Genomic DNA, 18,407 nt, shown 5'->3' with positions numbered 1-18,407 from the left:
AATAACACAGTGACTTTCTTCTACACAGAGGAGAAATCCTGTAGAGCAGGAAAGGTCACCTCCTAGCTCCTGACAACCTCCACAAGAGGGACTGGTCTTGGCTTCTGTCTTCTTGTTAGAGTGTGGCATCATCAGCTGGGGCACTAGCACAACGGATCCAATGGTCCCAAAGAGCACTAACACCTGAATGACTGTAGGGAAAGTGAGCGTGATTTGAGTCTCACCCTGCAGGCACTGAGCTGGAGACACAGGGCCCAATTCAATCCCAATATGGGAGGTAGGTTGTTGACATCCCATCTGAGTTGGGAGCAACTTTGTTTATGATCCAATTAATTCTGTACCTTCTGGGTCACACCCAGCAGTTCCTCTAGAAGAGTGTCCCTGAAGCCAGGTGTGCCACCAATGGGGACACCTTTGCTCACTGGGACCTTAGTGACCTTCATACTCCCACTGTGATGCAGGGATGTCCCTCAGCCTCTTCCAGTCTGGACACCTCTCCAGCCCCAGAACAGTCTCCAGCCAGGGTCCACCCCAAACCAGGACACTTCCAAGGGCCTGGGCACAAGGAAAGGACGACAGGCATCCTCACCCACAAGGATCCTGCGGCCCCAGGGTCTCCCTGGCAGCCACAGGGAGCCTCTGATGAGGAAGCCAGGGAAGAGGGACACAGAAACCACTGCAGACATTTGTCTCCACAGAGAGCACAGAGAACCAGGAGGATGAGATGGAGGCAGTGGTCAGTGTCTCCAAAGACAACAGTGCCCATAGCCCCTCTGTTCCCCCACAGGGGCGAGTTGCCAACTCTCCGAAGAGAGGAGGAAGAACAGTTTCCAGTCCATTCCCACCATTTGCAGGCCATTCCCACCCCAGCAAGTGGCAGTCACAGCTTCAGTGCTAGCAGGGACCATGGGAGCAAAGACAAACTGACAAAGAAATGACAGGTCAGCCAGGACTTACACTCAGACAGTCCTAGGAAGAGGGTACCAGGATTCCTCAGGCCTCACACACAGCCCATGTCCCTTCTTCCTCTGCTGCAATGTTTGCTTTCTGCAGTGGAAGGATTATTCCTGGTATCTCTCATAGGAAAGTACATATTCTGTCTATCACAGTGCTGCAGTGATGATTTAGACTAGAAGGAGCCTGAGGAGGTCTCTAGTCTAACCCTCTGCCCAAAGCACCATCTGCTCTGGGGTCATACCAGTCTGCTCAGGGCTTGGTCCAGTCAGGGCTGGAAACCTTCCAAGGACGGTGATGGCACAGCCTCTGGAGTGACTTGCTCCACTGCCTTATTGCCTTCAGGGGGAAACAGTTTCTTCCTACTCTCAGTCTGAACCCAGCTCTTGTTGCAGCTTGTGTTCATTGTCTTTTGCCCTCCCATCCCGCACTGCCATGAGGAGTCCAACTCCAGCTCCTCCATGACCCCTCATAGGCACTGGGGGGCTGTTAGGTGCTCCAAAGCCATCCCTTCTCCAGGCTTTCCCCTGTCTCCCCACAATATGCAGTGCAGGGCCACGTCCTGAGCTCACCACCAGTGTAAGCTTGAGAAGGATGTTTCCCACTGCCCCCCACCACACACTCCCTTGCCTTCAATTTACATTGGGTCTGAGGCTGCAGATTCCCAACACCATGAAAGACTTCACCCTGACATTAGATGTTAGAAAGATGGAAAGATCACAGAATAAATGTCATAAATAAATGAAAACCTACTACAAAGCATGAGATATAATTGGAAGTAGAAATCAAAGGTAGGTCAAAGGACAGGGAAGAGGAAGCCTCTTCTCTTCTGTACTGAGCGAATTATATGAGAGCGAATTACCACTAAAAGTGGTTTAGATGGTAGAGCAAAAAACAGAACTAACGAATATCCAGGTCACTAAGCCAGAGATCTAAAATTCAACTGCATTCATCAATGCATTGAAAAGACTTCCAAGGCCATGTTGCAGCACCTACCTTTACACAAGAATTGAAAACATCTGAATATGGGTGGGTGTGTGGGGGTGGGTGTGTGTCTGTGTGTCTGTGTGCGTGCGCGCATGCGTGCATGCGCGTGTGTGCGTGTGTGTATGTGTGTGTGTGTGTGTGTGTTGGGACATCTGTGTCCCAGGAGGGGCATTCTGAGCCCTTTACATTACATGTTACATCGTTACATCCAGTATTACACTTGCAGATGAAGCTGGTGTCAGCATTACCCAGAAACCTGCCTGTCTGGCAGACTGCTATGCCATGAAAAGATGTGTAAGCTACCTGCAGCTACAGGAGCAACCAGCTCTGTCAGCTACAGTAGAGTCCCTCAATATCTACACACAACACATGAGAGCATAACCATGGGGGAAGAGACATCTGCATGTAGACAATGCAAAAAGAAGAGGGAAGGACACAGTAAAAAGTCGTGCATGTATAAGTGTCTCCTTCTTGAAATACTTCAGCTTCTGCTTTCACAATTCTATAATGGTAGTGTCCCCTCTCATAGCAAAAGACGGTCAGGCAACACTAGGCTAATGTGAATGCTACCACCTATATTTAGCGCCACAGTATGAGTGGCATAAGTGGCGATACGATAATCAACTGATCAACCAACGAAGGTGTGCTGCCAGCACATGAGTGCCTCAGATAAGTATTGTCCCCTCCAGTCTTCCTTTTTGATCTATTTAATGCCCAGAGGCTGAGATAAACATTAGAAGCTTCTAGTTCAGGAAAAAAAATATTATTGTGACTGAGAGACACTGACACTTGCTTTTTTGAAGAATAGCTCCACATTCCCTTCCTCTATGGATGAGTCGTCTTTGGTGTTGCTATCTGTATTACAAGATTTCAAGCCAGTTCAGATCACTGAGAGGGAGTAATTGATGGGGAAGTGGGGGTCACAAACAAGTAGGAAAAATCTTCGTGGGAGATGGAAACAAGCAAGCTCAATATGGCTTTTGCATACAATTTCCCAAACTCAGAAATAATGCTGATGAAGTGGAACTCTTATTTCTGAAGAAATAGCTTAGAAAAAAGCCCCAAAATGTGTCTATTTTTTCAACTGTTCACTCTTTGCACTTCAGTATGAGGCTTTTGTTAATTAACCAGTGGAGGGGGAGGGAAAGTGCTATTTCAATATATCATTTAAATGAAAAAGTTCTGGTCCGAGTCCATGACCTTAAGAAGGATGCAATTTGCAAACCCACTTACTGCTATGAATATATATTTCTCCTATTATTCTTGGTTATTATTTCAGCTCTGATGGGGCTAACCCTAGCTGAACACTAGCCAGGCTGCTGTATTGGGACCTCAAGGATAGACATGTGAGTTTCATCTTCTCTTGGTCTACTGGTCTTTGTCCCATCCTTGGCACCTCTGACACAATTCTTAGATAAATATGGGTATCTGTTATCGCTTCACAGAAATGGGGCTAAATGGCCCCTAGACTGTCCTAAGCTTCCAGACACCACAGTGATTTAAACATACTGAATTCCTTAAATCTAGCCTGCAGCATGCTGGATTTACATGTTACTCTTCAGTGATACAGGACAGATGAAAGTTAACAGATGCCCAAGACGTATGTGGATTTCTAAATACAATTATCCTCTACTTCAGTTAGCACAGGAAGGATACAGAACTAGACAAAATAATAAATATACATGCCTCTGTTTCCTTCCCCCAATGCTTTTTTGATACATCAGAATATTTTTGGCTTTTCTCTCTGAACTATGTGTATTTTGAGATAGTAGGAACTTTTTGGAACATTCTTGAATATTTCACCTTTTCTCTCCTCTTCACACAGCCATTTTTCTTCTTCCTCGGCTAATTCTACTTTGAGAGCAACATTACTTTCTCTCCCGCAAAAAGTCTTCAGGTTTGAAATCACTTTCAGTTAAAGGGCTGCAAAATTACATCTAATTCCTTTGTTCTACCTCAGGGAGAAATTCCACTGCTCTGAGCTCCAGCTCCCTGAAAAGAAGTCAGGCAAAACTTACCCTGGCAAGCTTTAGCTATTGCATTTCCCCATTTAGTTTCATTTGAATAAGATTTCCTCAGGTTAATGACTTTCCATTATTAGAGCTGTGCCATCATCCCATTGAATTTTAGCCAAATATGGCAGTAAAAGACAGTAGTGAAGGCACCCAGGCCTACATTCATTCTGGGGTTTGAAATCTCACATAGAAGCTCCTAATTTAAATTAGAATTCATAAACTCCACATCAACCACCTCCTCTTGTTTGTCATTATTACTCTTAATTTATTATGTACTTTTTAAAAGCCCAGTCTTTACCACAGCAACAACAAGGCCATCACCGTACCTATCTATTGCTAAACTCAAACTCAGTTATACAGACAGGTTGCAGTCTTACTAAACCTGTGGGTGCCACACTCCAGTGCTGATCAGGGATGACACTGGGCTCAGGAGCACAGTATGTGATGGGATCACTCAGCCCAGGCCAAATACTTAGCTAATGGTAAGTGCAGTTTGCTTTTGATCTTTGATAAAGTGTTTCAGATCATTTTTCAATCACACAATGACAAGAAGGCCATTCTAAGCAAAACCAGGTACTTTTTGAAATATGAGATTCTGCAAATCTTGAAAGCAGATTAATTACTTTTGCTTTGGGAGAGGAAGAATACAGCTACAGTAAACTAGTTATGGCTGAGAGGGAGAGGTCAAAGGAGTAAAAGAGATAAAGCACTCTCTTTTAATGATATTTTCTTGCAAAGTCATCAGTACATTTTTATATCATGGTTCTAATATAACAGCAAGGGAGGGACATAATCCAGAGTACTACTGACTTTAAAAGGATGTGACACCATTAAATGAATTACAGTTTTAGTGGCGATGATATTTATTACTTTAGATTTTTAAATGACAAAAGGTACTCCAATTATAAATGTGATAGTACAGTTTTGTGCACAAACCATTATGTGAAATATTGCAAAAACCTCAGTCCAGAAGCGCTAAATCTGCCTTCAAAAGCCAAGCCGTTGGGACAGTTTTCAAATCGCTCTGTTGATGGCCTTGTAAAAAATTGCTGGAGATAATGATGGATGTTTTGTCATTTTACCTGTTGCAAATTATCTTACTGCAACACCTTGAGACCTCAGTTCAAGCACAGGACTGAGCAGAAATGACAGTAAAAACCAACTATCACCCCAAAAAAATGGAGTTCAAATAGAAAATAGCCTGGAAAGAGAAAGGGAGTCCACTCAGTGGTGCGTGGTAATGAATTCCAACTGTACTTTTCCTCTGACAAGCTACATTCCCTCATTTCTGCTAAATTGGAAAAAAAACCTGTTTTGTGATGTTTCTTCTTTTGAATATTCTTTAAAAGGTTTGTTTTTAAAAGTCTTGCTTAATTGTAGCTTTTCAGTAGTAATGAAAAATAGATTATTATTATTATTATTATTGTTGTTGTTGTTTCTGGAATATGCTTTTTTTCTCTTTTTCATCTATAAAGAAATCCCAATAGAACAAAAGAAAGTGTAATACTTTGGAGGAGAGATGAAGAAAGGGACTGATTTGCAAATGGCAAATATTTTAAATATTACATTTTAAAAACAATAAGGGAAAATTCTATGTAAAAGTTCACTTTTACCAGAAGCTGTATAAAAATAGATACATAAAGCAGAATAATCCATATTTTAGACCTTTGGCAATAACAAAATAAAAAAAACCCACAACAATTACATCCATTTGTAAAGAATAAATAACTAATGCCAATCTTTTTTATGCTTTTGGTTATTTTAATTTGAAATTATCTTTGAAATCCATCAAAAAAGGCAGAACCAGAAAGTATATATTAACCATCTCCTCACTGTCATGTAACAGGTTTACTGTGGGGCTGTAATAGAATAATCCAATTTTATTTTTTTTTGGGGGGGTGGTGGGGCAGGGATGAAGGTGTTAAAGCAGATCTACTTTTGAGTAGTAACCAAACCTATCATTTACAAGTCTGTCTGTGTGTATGTGGAGGGAATATTTCATGTCATATATATCACATCACTTAAAACTGTTAAATCAATGAAAAAATAAAGCATCTCTCCACTTTTCCAATTATAGCATGTAAAGTGTTAAGTGCATACTGGAAACACATCTTGTTTGCTTGTTTGCTTGGCTTCAGCAGATGTGGTGGAGATAAGAAAAATAGAGCAGAAATATTAAAGACATCTATGCTACCCTCCCATGTCTCCTCCACTCCTCTCATTAACTGCTCTGTTAAACTAGATAAAAATGTTTTAGGAGCTTAATGAAAATGGCTTCTCATAATTGTTATTCTTCTCTAAACTTCCTCTTATTTGAAGTCTAAATAATTTGGAGTGAGAGGAGATCAGAGGCAAATCATAGATTAGGGAATATGAGATTATCAGGGCACCCATGAGAGGGTATAATCCTCAACAGGACCTTGCAAGGGAGATTTCTCCCTCGCCACTCTGTGTGACCACACTGAATCCCTTTGGGCTCTCTCCCCGCTGACTAAACTCAGGCATTTCTATAGGTCCCACAAGGTGGCTGATTTCTGGTTCAGGGCCCCAGCATGGTGTGCTCACCTGACTAATAAACAAATCCACAGTAATAAACTACACGGGAAACAATATAAACAAAAGCAGGAAGTCCTGCTTTGTGTGTGTGTGTGTGTGCATGCGTGTGTGTGTGTGCAATGGCTATGCCTGTAATGTCAGGTTAATTTACGTGCTTTTGGACATGATGAACTCTCATTACACTATCTTCTATTCTATGCAGAAATTAAATACTACCAGTTTAGCTTTACTTGGCGTATAGCTGCTTGACTGATTAAACTCATAACATTTACCAACCACAGACTATCAGCAATAAAGCAAAATCGGTGAGTCATAGATCACAATACCATGGCTTCAGACTCAAATATGGGACACGAAAACCGGAGAGCATGGAAAGACTGTTTTCTTACTACAGCCTCTGTCCTTTGCCTCTGCACTGGCTCAGCAACACAAACCTGTCCTAAATGGACCCTGAGAATGCCCTTCCCTGAGAAGAGGAGGGTACCAGGCAGGCCAGGGGACAGGGCTGAAACATAGTTAAGGTGGTTGTGATGAGACTGGGTGGTTCAGGAAGAAAGACAGAGCTGCTCACCTTTTGGCTCAGTCATGGTCTGTCTGGTACAAAGAACCCTGAATAAGTTTTAAAAAAGCTTGCTTGCATGCAGAATCAGCCCTAATGTGCAAAAGTAGAGTTCCCTGGGGTGCTTACCACTGTATAACTTAAAAAATAAATTTAAAATTATTCGGGATTCTGAAGCGGAAGAAGAAGGCCCTTTGCAATATGCACTAACAAGCTATGATGTGTCCCATCTTGACCGCTAATGGTGCTAAGTATTATCGTGGATCATGTAATACAGCAAAACCAGATGGGATGCATCACTGTAAGTGCACAGAAAAAGCAAACAAAGAGGCTTGGAGAAGTGGTGGGGGTGGAATATGCAGGATCTGACCAGCATCCGTAGTTCTGCTTTTTTGCAAAAGCATCAGATGTTGACATATGAAAGAGGAAAACAAAGACAGTTATATCTTTACTGTAGAAAGAGCAGGAGGTTAGGCAGCCCACAAATATGGAGATGTATCAAAATCATCCAGGCTTCAGAATATGTACTACTTTCACCAATGACCCACATCTGGAGCGGGACACCACCCGAGGTCCTAGCCTTATCATTATTATTATTATTATTATCTCTTCACTGCTTATGCATGAGAAATTTAAACATTTTTGCCTTGTTGCAATTTTATTTACCCTAAGGTCTCACCGTGCAGAATACACTGCAATTCCCATCCAGCACTGACAGACTTGCATAGGGTCAAATTCTCCAGAATTTCTTGGGGAAACAAACCACATTGCATGCTGTTCTCTCTGCTCTTTAGTCACATGCTGTCTTTTCTGCTCCCTGTTTTTTCTCTGCTGTTGTTGACCCAGGCTTGTGCCCTGCCTTCATAAAGCTGTTATTCTCTAATGTCCCTATGTCCTAATACTCTTTATCAGCAACAAACAGAATTTTGCAAGACTCATTCAAACTGTGATAGAAACAATATTAACTGTCATGCAGCAGTTTAGGGAATTTTATGCATCAGAGTCAATCTTTATTGGAGAAGAAGGGAGAATGGTCTTACATTTTTTGCCATAAATAATTCAATGTTTTTACTCCATTTTCTCTGAACTACCATGTTGTGCTTAGCTTTATTGTTCAGATTAACTATATAAAAATAAACTAATTTTCAGTGGATTAATGAAATTGACACATTGAATGAAATGTACAGGCCTAGATCTGCTGGGTTTTTAAGATGGTGGAAAGTTTTCCAGTGGCTTCTTCTGGCTTCTCTTCTGTGCAACATCAGATATTAAAATGCAGGTGGACTGTAAATTCTAGAAGACAGAAATACCCTCCCTCTATGTAGCTAATACAAATGGACCATGACCCTCAGTGTTTCTTTGGCTCCTGTTCCAAACTGGACTGTATGAGTAAGGAGAGGCCTAGACACACAGCCAGTCACAGGATTAGTTACTTAGTCAGAAAACCCTTCAAAGCAAAGGAAGTATGAGGCTAAGTATAAAACACCACATATGATATCTTAATTTTTTTAAAGACTAAAATTCTTCAAGCAAGAAGTGTAGATTGCCCGTCAGCACTGAGAAGGGAAGTTATCTGCAGTGTGCCCTCTTTATGGTAAGTTACCAGCATACATGACTTTGAGGTGTGTGAGTGAAGCTAATTAATGTTATGTCTTGTGTATATAGGAAATCTGACCAGGCAGAAAGAGTAAATGGATACATTTTCTTCCTATATCTGTGACCATTCCATCCCTCCACTTAGAATACCATCTCCTCTCAGTCATGACCTTAGAACACAACAGCAGAAGCTGTACTGTAGATTAGTTCCACATATTTTCATCAGCATCATCTGTGCCACCAGTGAAAAAAAAGTTTTCTACCATACATTTCTTTACATTACACTCAAGATGAACAGAGCTTTTCTCTTCCACTATAGATGGTAGAAAATGTTAGCCAGCTGAACAGTTCTAGGTCCCGCACAGTTTGATTCATCTGAGAGTATTTGCTTTTGGAATTAAGGCCCTTGCTCTTTGGATTTGGAAATAATTCTTGAATATGGAATAGAGCTATCTGTTTCCATATAACATCATTCCCTTTAGGAGGACCACCAAATTATTTCTGTTTGATTTCCACAGGTCAGCTCTGAATTTACACAGGTGAAAATAAAGGATGCATTATTATGCACAAATGTCTGTACCTAGAAGTCTTCATTACAGAGCAGAAACCAAATGAAAGGTAGTATTGCTTCCATTTGAAAAAATTACTAATGATTGCTCAAAGGAAGTGCAGTGATTTCTGAGGAAGTGATCATTTGTCTTCATTCTGGAAGGCATCTATGAACAGTATCTCCAACTACTGACTGCTTTGAATCACATTTTAGAATAAAATCATCAGATGGTCTCTAGTGAGAGTACTCCAGAATACTTGGGGTCCTGTACATGTAGCATACGTATAACGATTTATGAAGTAAATTCTTAGCATACAATCAGTTCTCTGTCACATATGAAGGTCAAGTGGCCAAAGTAATCCCATCAATCTAAGGACCTGTTTTCTGTGATACTGAGATTCACAAAACAGCTGGAATAGAGATTTCCCATCTGCATTTCCCCTCTTGTGGTTTTGTACCTGTTCTATGGCTAGTTGTATTTCAAAAGATGCCTACATTTTACATGTATGAGAGAGATACATCTGATAACAGTATGGGGACAGGACATACGACTTGAGAGAGAGTATGTGAACCAGCCTGCACAAGTGATTTGACATTACTAACCTAAAGGGCTGTAACTGGTCATTTTTCCAAGTGACTACAGCTTTTTTTCTAACCATACCACAATTTCCTAGTTGGATCAGATTCCAGGCTTGCAACAACCTGTGGTCTTGCCCCGTCTTAAAGCACACCTATCTGATTGTTCTCAGTATCTGACTTTTACACTGTTGGGGAAAAAAGTCCTTATGTGTACTCAGATTTGTACTGACAGAGTACCTGCCTATGCTTTTCATGATAGAAAGTTTCATCCTTAGAATTAAGCTGAAATTGTAAAGGGATCACTGAAATGGATCCCCTTTATAATTATGATCCTCAATTTTCAAAACAAAAGTGCACTTGGAAAGGAAATTTAAAAACATACTCAACTGACAGAGAAACATAAGGAGATAGGCAATAGTTTATTGCCTCTTTCTTTTCTTCAGATAAAAGCAATCTGGGTTGCTCTGACACCAAAGGTATAGTTATATTTTTAATGATAATATCATGACAAAGTATGGGCAGGCAAATATATCTGCAGTCTATAGCCTCAAGATAAATCACTGCAAGGAAAAACAGGACTAAGAATGCCAGGATTGTACTGTAACAAAGAATTCCATGAGAAGCTTGGTTTTGCTGTTCTGGACTTCACCTTTGCACTGATTCATTAGATCTGTTAGTACAAATGTGTTATGGCAGGAAGACATAAAAAATCCTTGGTCAATTGACTTTTGGTAGCATTTCTGTGACTAAATATATCCATCTTTAAAAAGGCAGGCACTGGGCCTAAGCAGTGGAGGGAGGCAGATAGTTCTAAAAGGTGTTCACTGTCCCCTAGGTTAGGCGTCCAGCAGAGGCAGCAAGACAGTGAAAAACCCTCTGATGTTTTTTAAGGGCTCCTTACCATCAGAAGTTTGATCCTTCACCGCCACAGAAGACTAAGCTCTTTGACTGGTTGTGATAGAGGAGAGAAATCATGTACAAGACAACTAGAGGATACTGGAAACCAGGGTGCAGCAAAGCAAGCTACTGTTAGTGCTGGGGTACGAAGCTGCAGGGCTGAAGGCTGCAGACAGAAGGAGGCATACAGGGAACTACAGTGAAACAGGCAGAGTGGGGTCTTTTCTGTTGACCCGCACCCTGCTGATTCTGCTGCATTAGCAAAAGGAAAATATTTCATTCCAGAGATTTTCATCAGTCTGTTGTTAGCTCCCAATTTCACCCCCAAATTGGGGAAAATTAAGCATCTAAAGCATTCCTAGCCCTAGACTTTAATTTAGGAACAGATTCTTCCCACGATTCCTAGCATGAAACTAGGCAAAGATATTGTTTAGTATTACTTTTTAAAGTAAAATCCAGGCAACTGATCTTAATCAAGACACCTTACTATAAAATAAAGGAAGCAGAACCATGGGAAATCTTTAACAAACTATATAAAATTGTTTGCATAACTGTAGCCCTCATAAAAAGGGATTTACCTTACTGAATATGTATTTCAAAGTGTTTTCAGTGCTTTTCTTCTAATGCATGTTTTTCTCAAGCCTCTACTCTTGCTGAAGCCTTACTAAATTTGTCATCCTCCTTGATTCAATTAAAAACATTTGTACAATCTAATTAAAAAAACTTTTACATTTTTCTTGTTCTGTGGGGAACCCCTCCTTCAGCCATAATCAAACACTTGTTTCAGTCAGGTTGATGGTAAGTGTGCAAAACAAAGCTGTTACAGCCTTCACGTGGACCCAGTAAGAAATGTGGGTCTCCTCTCCCATAGGTCCTTCTAAGCCAATGCTAGGTCCTGCCACTCAACATAACTTCTTTCCTTTAGGGGCTTTTTGAAACCACTCCACAAAATACCTTCTTTTTATTTTTTTTAAGGCTGCTCATCAAGACAAAAACAAAGTGAGAAGGACTGCTCAAAAGGTAATGTAAGCCGCATTTCCAAATTTTTGCTGAGACGAGATGTTTCCTCAGAACTGGAGTCCTGCAATTTCCTCAAGCTTCGACCCTCTTTCCTCTAGAGCAACAGTTTCCCCTGTGGAAAAATTGGTTATAAGGCTGAATTCCACCATCAGGTGAAATTTGATCAAATTTGATTCTCCAAATCCAATCCCTAAGAAAATAATTTACAAGTAAGGGAAACAGCACAGACAGGGATGAACCCAAATTGCTAAAAGAATCACTTCATCCCATACATGTAATTCCCTTTTCTTTATACCTGTTTGGATGGATTTATACTCATGCCCTTGCAGAGTCAAAATCCTGCTGCCAATGCAACTCATCAGCAGTCCTGCAAGGTTCACCCGTAATACAATAATTCCCAGGGAAGTGGTAGGACAAATGTGTGGGAGAAGATTGTCTTAGTCTGCTCTCCATGGCATGCTATGGTTGATCCTTCACTGTACCCTATCCCCTTTCTTTCTCCTGGCTGCTTGCTGACAATTCCTGCATACAAGCTCTAAAGCTAAATATTCAGTGTAGTTGGAGGGGGGGGGAAATGATCTTGTCCATACCAGAGGGAAGGAAAGAATATAAATTGAGTCCTATCAGCTGTAAAAAAAAAAAAAAAAACAAAAAAAAAAAAACAGGAAAAAAAACAAGCCCAACCAGAAATTAATAAAAGTCCCTCCCTCCAGACTAACAGCTGAGTGGGCTTCAAGCTGACCCAGTCAGACTCCTTGTTTTATCAATAAATTGCACTGTCTCTGCCATGTTTATTTCCACTACAGAGGGTATCTGCAAGGTTATCAAGACCCAAGTGACTTAATAAGATCACAAAGAGATACAGCTGATAATTGTTTTCTGACAGGTTTATGTCTGCAACTGACGCATCTTTTAAGGGTTTGATATTTTTGCAGACAAGTCTAAGCAGAAACATATGCTGTTCCTTATCACGTGCGGAGTCTAGGGTGGTGCGGGGGAGAGGCAGAGGGGGAGGTGGCATCGATTTGAAGCAAGGAAGCCCCTTCTTGTCACTCAGCCTTGAATGCTTCTTAGTGCCTTGTTAAACACACTGATAAATGCATATCTCAGTGAAGCTACAGGAGGACTACTTCACGTTAGGAGATTCTATTTTACAGATTGCCCTCTAAACAAGAAAAATATGATTACTGAACCTACACAAAAGGCTCACTGTGCTTTGTGAGTATATTGATCTGGCGGCACTAGAGCAGCTGTGAGCTCAAATGTCTGTGCTGCCAGCATAATCAGAAACATGCTACATGCAGGATGCAGCAAGCTTCAAGAGCTTAACAAGCCAGATAGGGGGGCCTGTCAATTCCTTTCAGGGCTAGCAGCAGGGTAAAGAAGCAGTATATACAGGGAACTATCAAAGCTATTGGAACAAAAAAGACATGAGGAAATGACTAAAGAAAATTAAAAAACACAAGAAAATCCCCGGAAGGTACAAACTACCAGATTATTCACCTATAGTACAAATATGTTAGCCTTACAGTACTCACACAAATCCAATATGCAGCCCAATTACAGTCTGAAAATGAAAAACCTCATTTCAAAATGTCTGGGTGATACCGTTGTACTGTGTTTACCTTTCTCATACTTTCCAGCAGTCAGGAAGCGGTGTTGAGCTAAGCTTTTTATGGTAGGAAAGAATCTGCTTTGTTATTCTTAACGTTTTTCAAGCATCTTTCATCATAATGGAACATCCTGCATTTGGCTTGTGAATATATACGTTATTTTTATTGTGATTTCAGTACATACACGCTTTCTTCTAATGGCTTTCTGGTAAATGTATGAGCTGACTTTCCACAGTGTGCATCTTGATACAATACTTGTACCTGACATTTTCTAAAATTAATGGGTTTTGTTCAGGCGGTAACAGTGCACAAAAGAAAGGTAATACTGGTGGTTTATAGCATGTGGACTTGGCTTTGAGGTTAGTGATTCAGACATTAACATATGGTCTATTCTTGCAAATGCTCAACACAGAACGCCTTCAGGCGTTCAAGGAAGCGCAATGAACTGGGGGCACTTCCTCTGCATGACTTTGCAGAATGCCTCTGAGTTTTCTTTTTCCAGAGACATACCATGGAGACAGAGGCTGAAAACTTGTCTGTTCTGGTCAGTTAATACTGCTGGAATGATGAAGTGTGCTTTTGTTTGCTCCCTACACTTATTATTTGTGATTCATGTAAAAAGCACAGTAATCTCCATTCTGCTTTCTCTTCCAGTGTGTGAGCTTTCTAAGTGTTCACTAGGCATGCTTTGTTAGGTAGCTACCCTCACTACACTTTCGTAATGCTAATCAATCAGGCTTTTAAAACAGCTTTTGTTTATCTTTCTTCTGCGTAGTTAAATGTGAAAACAACTTTCATAATTTTTAATTAATGAAAAGGAAGGTTCAGAGCAGAATTAAATTTAAACAGAGAGTGGGAGCAAGTGGCCCTGACCACAGTAGTAACATCTGGAAACCAGCAGTTATCTTTTCTTGGTAGCTGTGCAGTTACTACAGAAAGTACCTACCAGTGAAAATCCTCAGTAATGTATCACTCGTCTCTGATGACTGGGTCACAGAAAGCATCCATTAACAGGAACACTGGATCTTATTCATCCAGGAGCACCAAGATGAATCAGACCTAACTGTCCACTACAAAGCCACCACTACACTATCTTTGCTTTGGTAATTAAGAATCTAGAAATGTAGATGTATTAAGCAATTTAGAAAAATAGATGTATTCACCACACAACTAAATAAACCAATCATATATTCATGGAATAGCCTAGCTTTACTCTGAAAGACAGTTATGAGTGATTTTAAAGTGTATTTTCAAGCCTTGGGTATCAAAATCATGGCTGTCAGCCATGGAGCTCTTTTGAGCTAACAGAGCCTTGTCCAGTAAGCTACAGAGCCCACAAAGCCAAGCCACTGAACCTTTCTGTTATCTAGTTATACAGATAGAAAATATGGCCACTATTAAAGACTCATTCTTTAATGGGTAAGGCATGGGTAAAGCAGAAGGCTCCAGAGCTCCAAGCTCCAAGCAAAAGTCCTTGCTTGAACCACCATATTTAGAATAACTCAGACAGTCCTGAATATACCAAGTGTGCCTTTGTTTCGCTTCATTTCCACCTCCGCGTATAATATTGCGTCTTCCAATGAAGAGGTAAGAGAAGGGTGGCAAAGCCATTGGATTTTTTCATACCCTTGGTATCAAATAACTCACAAACTAGGGTAGGTAGGGTCGTCCTCCAAAGAGGAACCTGAATGCCTTCATCACCTCAGTATGGAAGTCCTTCAGGAGGACTGCTTCATGAGACAAAAAAAAAAAAACAGGTGGACTCCATCTCACTTCAAGTTCTACCTTACTTCTGCTAATGGAAAAGTAGCAATAGCTTCAGAAAAAAACTTTTCTTGTTTTACATGGTCTCGCTCATGCCCATACTACATCTAGATTTTGGCCAGAGACAATGAATGAAAGTTTCTTATTGGAAAAGTGTATGAAACACCAGTTCAGAGTCAAGTATGGTTGGGCTGCTGATGGGCAGATAAGCTATACTGCAAGTCTCTTCTCCCTCACGAGACTGGAGTACAAGTAGCACTAGACAGAGCTAATGGAGGGATGGCTCCAGTCATCTCACTTCTTCCATTTCCCTCTGATAAGCCTGAACCAATGCATTTGTAATAGCTACCTACTTACTTTCCACAGTTTCATCTGCCTCTTTTATTTTTCTGTTCCTCCCACTGCCTTTCTTTTCTCACTACGTGTTGAAATCACTAGGTCATTGAGAGAAGGACTGATATTTATTTTGTGTTTATAACATCTAGTACTGTGAGGTGTTAATTGGCATCTGTAGACATTTTCAAAAAACAAGCAAGTAATATAATGCCTTTTGAGCAGTTACTGTGGCACTGTTAATACATATTTGCCCTGTTGAACAAAATTATGCTTACAGAGCAAATGAAATTCACTCTGTAACATGAATGATGGTAAATCAAAATAAGAGGAGATTAATATTTCAACTTAGCTAATCTTAGTGACCCAAAACAACTTAAGTCTGCACAGCTTTTAGTACAATTGCTGGAAATTATTCATGTTGCTTTCTACCTCTTCTCCAGGCTTCTTTTACTACTGAAATGGATTGAAAGTAATCCTGAGGAGAATGACTTGGGGGTGTTGTTGACAAGAAGCTCAACATGAGCCAACAAGGTGCTCTTGCAGCCCAGAAAGCCAACTGTATCCTGGGCTGCACCAAAGGAACCATGAACTGCAGGTCAAGGGAGGTGATTCTCCCCCTCTACTCTGCTCTTGTGAGACCCCACCTGGAGTGCTGCATTCAACTCTGGGGCCCCCAATATGATAAGGATATGGACCTGTGGGAATGAGTCCAGAAGAGGGCCATCAAGATGATCAGAGGGCTAGAACACCTCTCCTGTGAAGACAGGCTGGGAGAATTTGGGTTGTCCAGACTAGAGAAGAGAAGGCCTCAAGGAGACCTTGTAGCAGCCTTCCAGCAACCTAAAAGAGGCTTACAAGAAAGCTGGAGAGGGACTTTTTACCAGGGCATGTAGTGATGCAACAAGGGTGAATGGCTTTAAACTGTAAGAGAGTACATTTAGATTAAAGAAGAAATTCTTTACTGTGAGGGTGATGAGGCGCTGGAACAGGTTGCCCAGAGAAGCTGTGGATGCCCCATCCCTGGAAGTGTTCAAGGCCAGCTTGGATGTGGCTTTGAGCAACCTGGTCTAGTGGCAGGTGTCCCTGCCCATGGCAGGGGAGTTGGAACTAGCTGATCTTTAAGGTCCCCTCCAACCCAAACCATTCTATGATTCTGTTAAATACCATTGATCCTAGTGCAGCCTGTAAGAATGAAGGCTCAGTCACACTGTACTGACACAGAGCCTTGTTCTCTTTGGGAATTAAAACATGTAACAACCTGATTAATCTTGATAACAGTATATTTTTATGTATAAGAACTGCTTTAAAGATCTAACCTAGATCTGGAACTCAGATCTAATATTTAAGGAAGCAGTGGGTAAGCCATTTTAAATCTTGAAATCACTGTAATCTTTTAAATCATTGAGAAATGCAAAGCCTTAGTGGCTAGATAATAACTTAATAAAATAATTTGGATTGGTTTTTTCCCAATTTGATACTATCAGGAAAAAGTTGCATTTGGGACAATGTAAACTGGGAAAATTCACAGTCTGGTCCAGTTTGTGGGGCGTAACTTCATATCTGTGAAGAGAGCTGTAGCAAGAGACTGTCTTTAGATTCAAACACAGGCTTGACACCCATATTACCTGATACTTCAAGCAACCAGATCTAAAACATCACATGAGAGAACACCATGACTGGATCAATTTATGACAACGGCTACAAATGTCTAAAAAGAATAAGAAAGATGAACAAAATTTTCTATTTTGCTATGACTATTCCAAAATACATAAACATTGAGGCAGTGAAAAGGGTTTATCTAGTAATATTTTCTTGAAGTGATATTTTTAGCACATACATTCAATAGAATAAAGTGACTGTCCACTAAACCTGCTCTAAGTCTTGTTCTGCAGTGATCTATACAAACCTACCTTAAAAGTATAGTCTGTAGTCATCATCCTTTCTAAATGACAGACATTCAGAGAGAGAGGAAAAATGCAGAATATTGCTTTATTTCTTCTTTATTCCTTTCCTAGACCAGGCAAAGCACTTCTAAAAGGAAAAGGTAAAAATATTTATTTGATTCACTAGGATTTAAATGGTTTTCCAGGAGAACAGTTTCTAATTACTATTCTCTTTTTGCAGAAATGGGACTGTCATTCAGGGATTGCCCATGAAACTCCAACAGTGACCAGGAAATAAAGACTTCTAGGGAAAACACTGATATCCTGGCCTAGCCAGTTGCTCTGCAGATCCTGTGTTAGTTTTATACCTGGTTGTTGCTATCAAGGGTTTTTTACTTTCTCAGATCTCAGCATCTGTTATGTCCCTGCACAAACACACATTAAACTTTTCCTCCTACAACATTTAAGTCTCTTGCTTTCCAGAGCTTGCTTTCTCAATGTTGCAGCTCAGATACATACAAAATACCAGACAAAGCTGAAGATTGTGGTCTTAAGGCTTTGACAGTTTTTATCAAGGCTTTCTAGGTCAGCAGAACTCAGAGCTGCTTTTTCGTTGCCCAATTTAGGACCTGGTCACAACAGCTTATAACCAATTACAGCTCATCGGTTAAGTCATACCTTTCAGGTAGTGGCAGTTGATATGAATGGAATTAATCTAAGTTCTGCCCCTTGGGCATTATCTCTGAAGACTTCAGTGAGAATTTGACAGACCCATTAGTTAACAGTGCACTCATGGCTTCTTTAATATAATTTTGGCTTATTAATTAATGAACCGTGTAAATCACATTCAATATAGTGATGAGGTAGCCTCAAATCAAATCAGTATGGAGGTCAAGGAAGGAAGGTGAATAAGCTCCAGGGGTTTGTAGCATTTGGCTGTATATGTTTTCTTTTCTCTTTTGACATATGTGGCTAGTTCATACAGCCAGCACTAGCTGGGCCATCTCTGTCAGCATGGAAATACCATGAACCCTCCTCACCTCAAAGAATAGCTCAGAACGACCCCAGGAACAATCTGCAGAAGCAGTGTCATCAGAA

The 18,407-nt window shown here is 40.7% G+C and overlaps 1 long non-coding RNA gene across 1 annotated transcript in view; it reads left to right on the top strand.

Annotated features, from left to right (window-relative positions):
* Window positions 1–17,294, top strand: part of LOC308058999 — a 45,090-nt gene extending 27,796 nt beyond the window's left edge. The window contains exon 2 of the long non-coding RNA XR_013926083.1: window positions 11,669–17,294. This is a non-coding gene — a long non-coding RNA (uncharacterized lncRNA). The remainder of the gene's footprint in view (window positions 1–11,668) is intronic.
* Window positions 17,295–18,407: the final 1,113 nt, after the last annotated feature.

This window comes from Falco punctatus, assembly GCF_963210335.1.
Source record: "Falco punctatus genome assembly, chromosome: 2".
NCBI classification, from domain to species: Eukaryota; Metazoa; Chordata; class Aves; order Falconiformes; family Falconidae; genus Falco; species Falco punctatus.
This window is presented reverse-complemented; position numbering and strand designations above follow the sequence as displayed.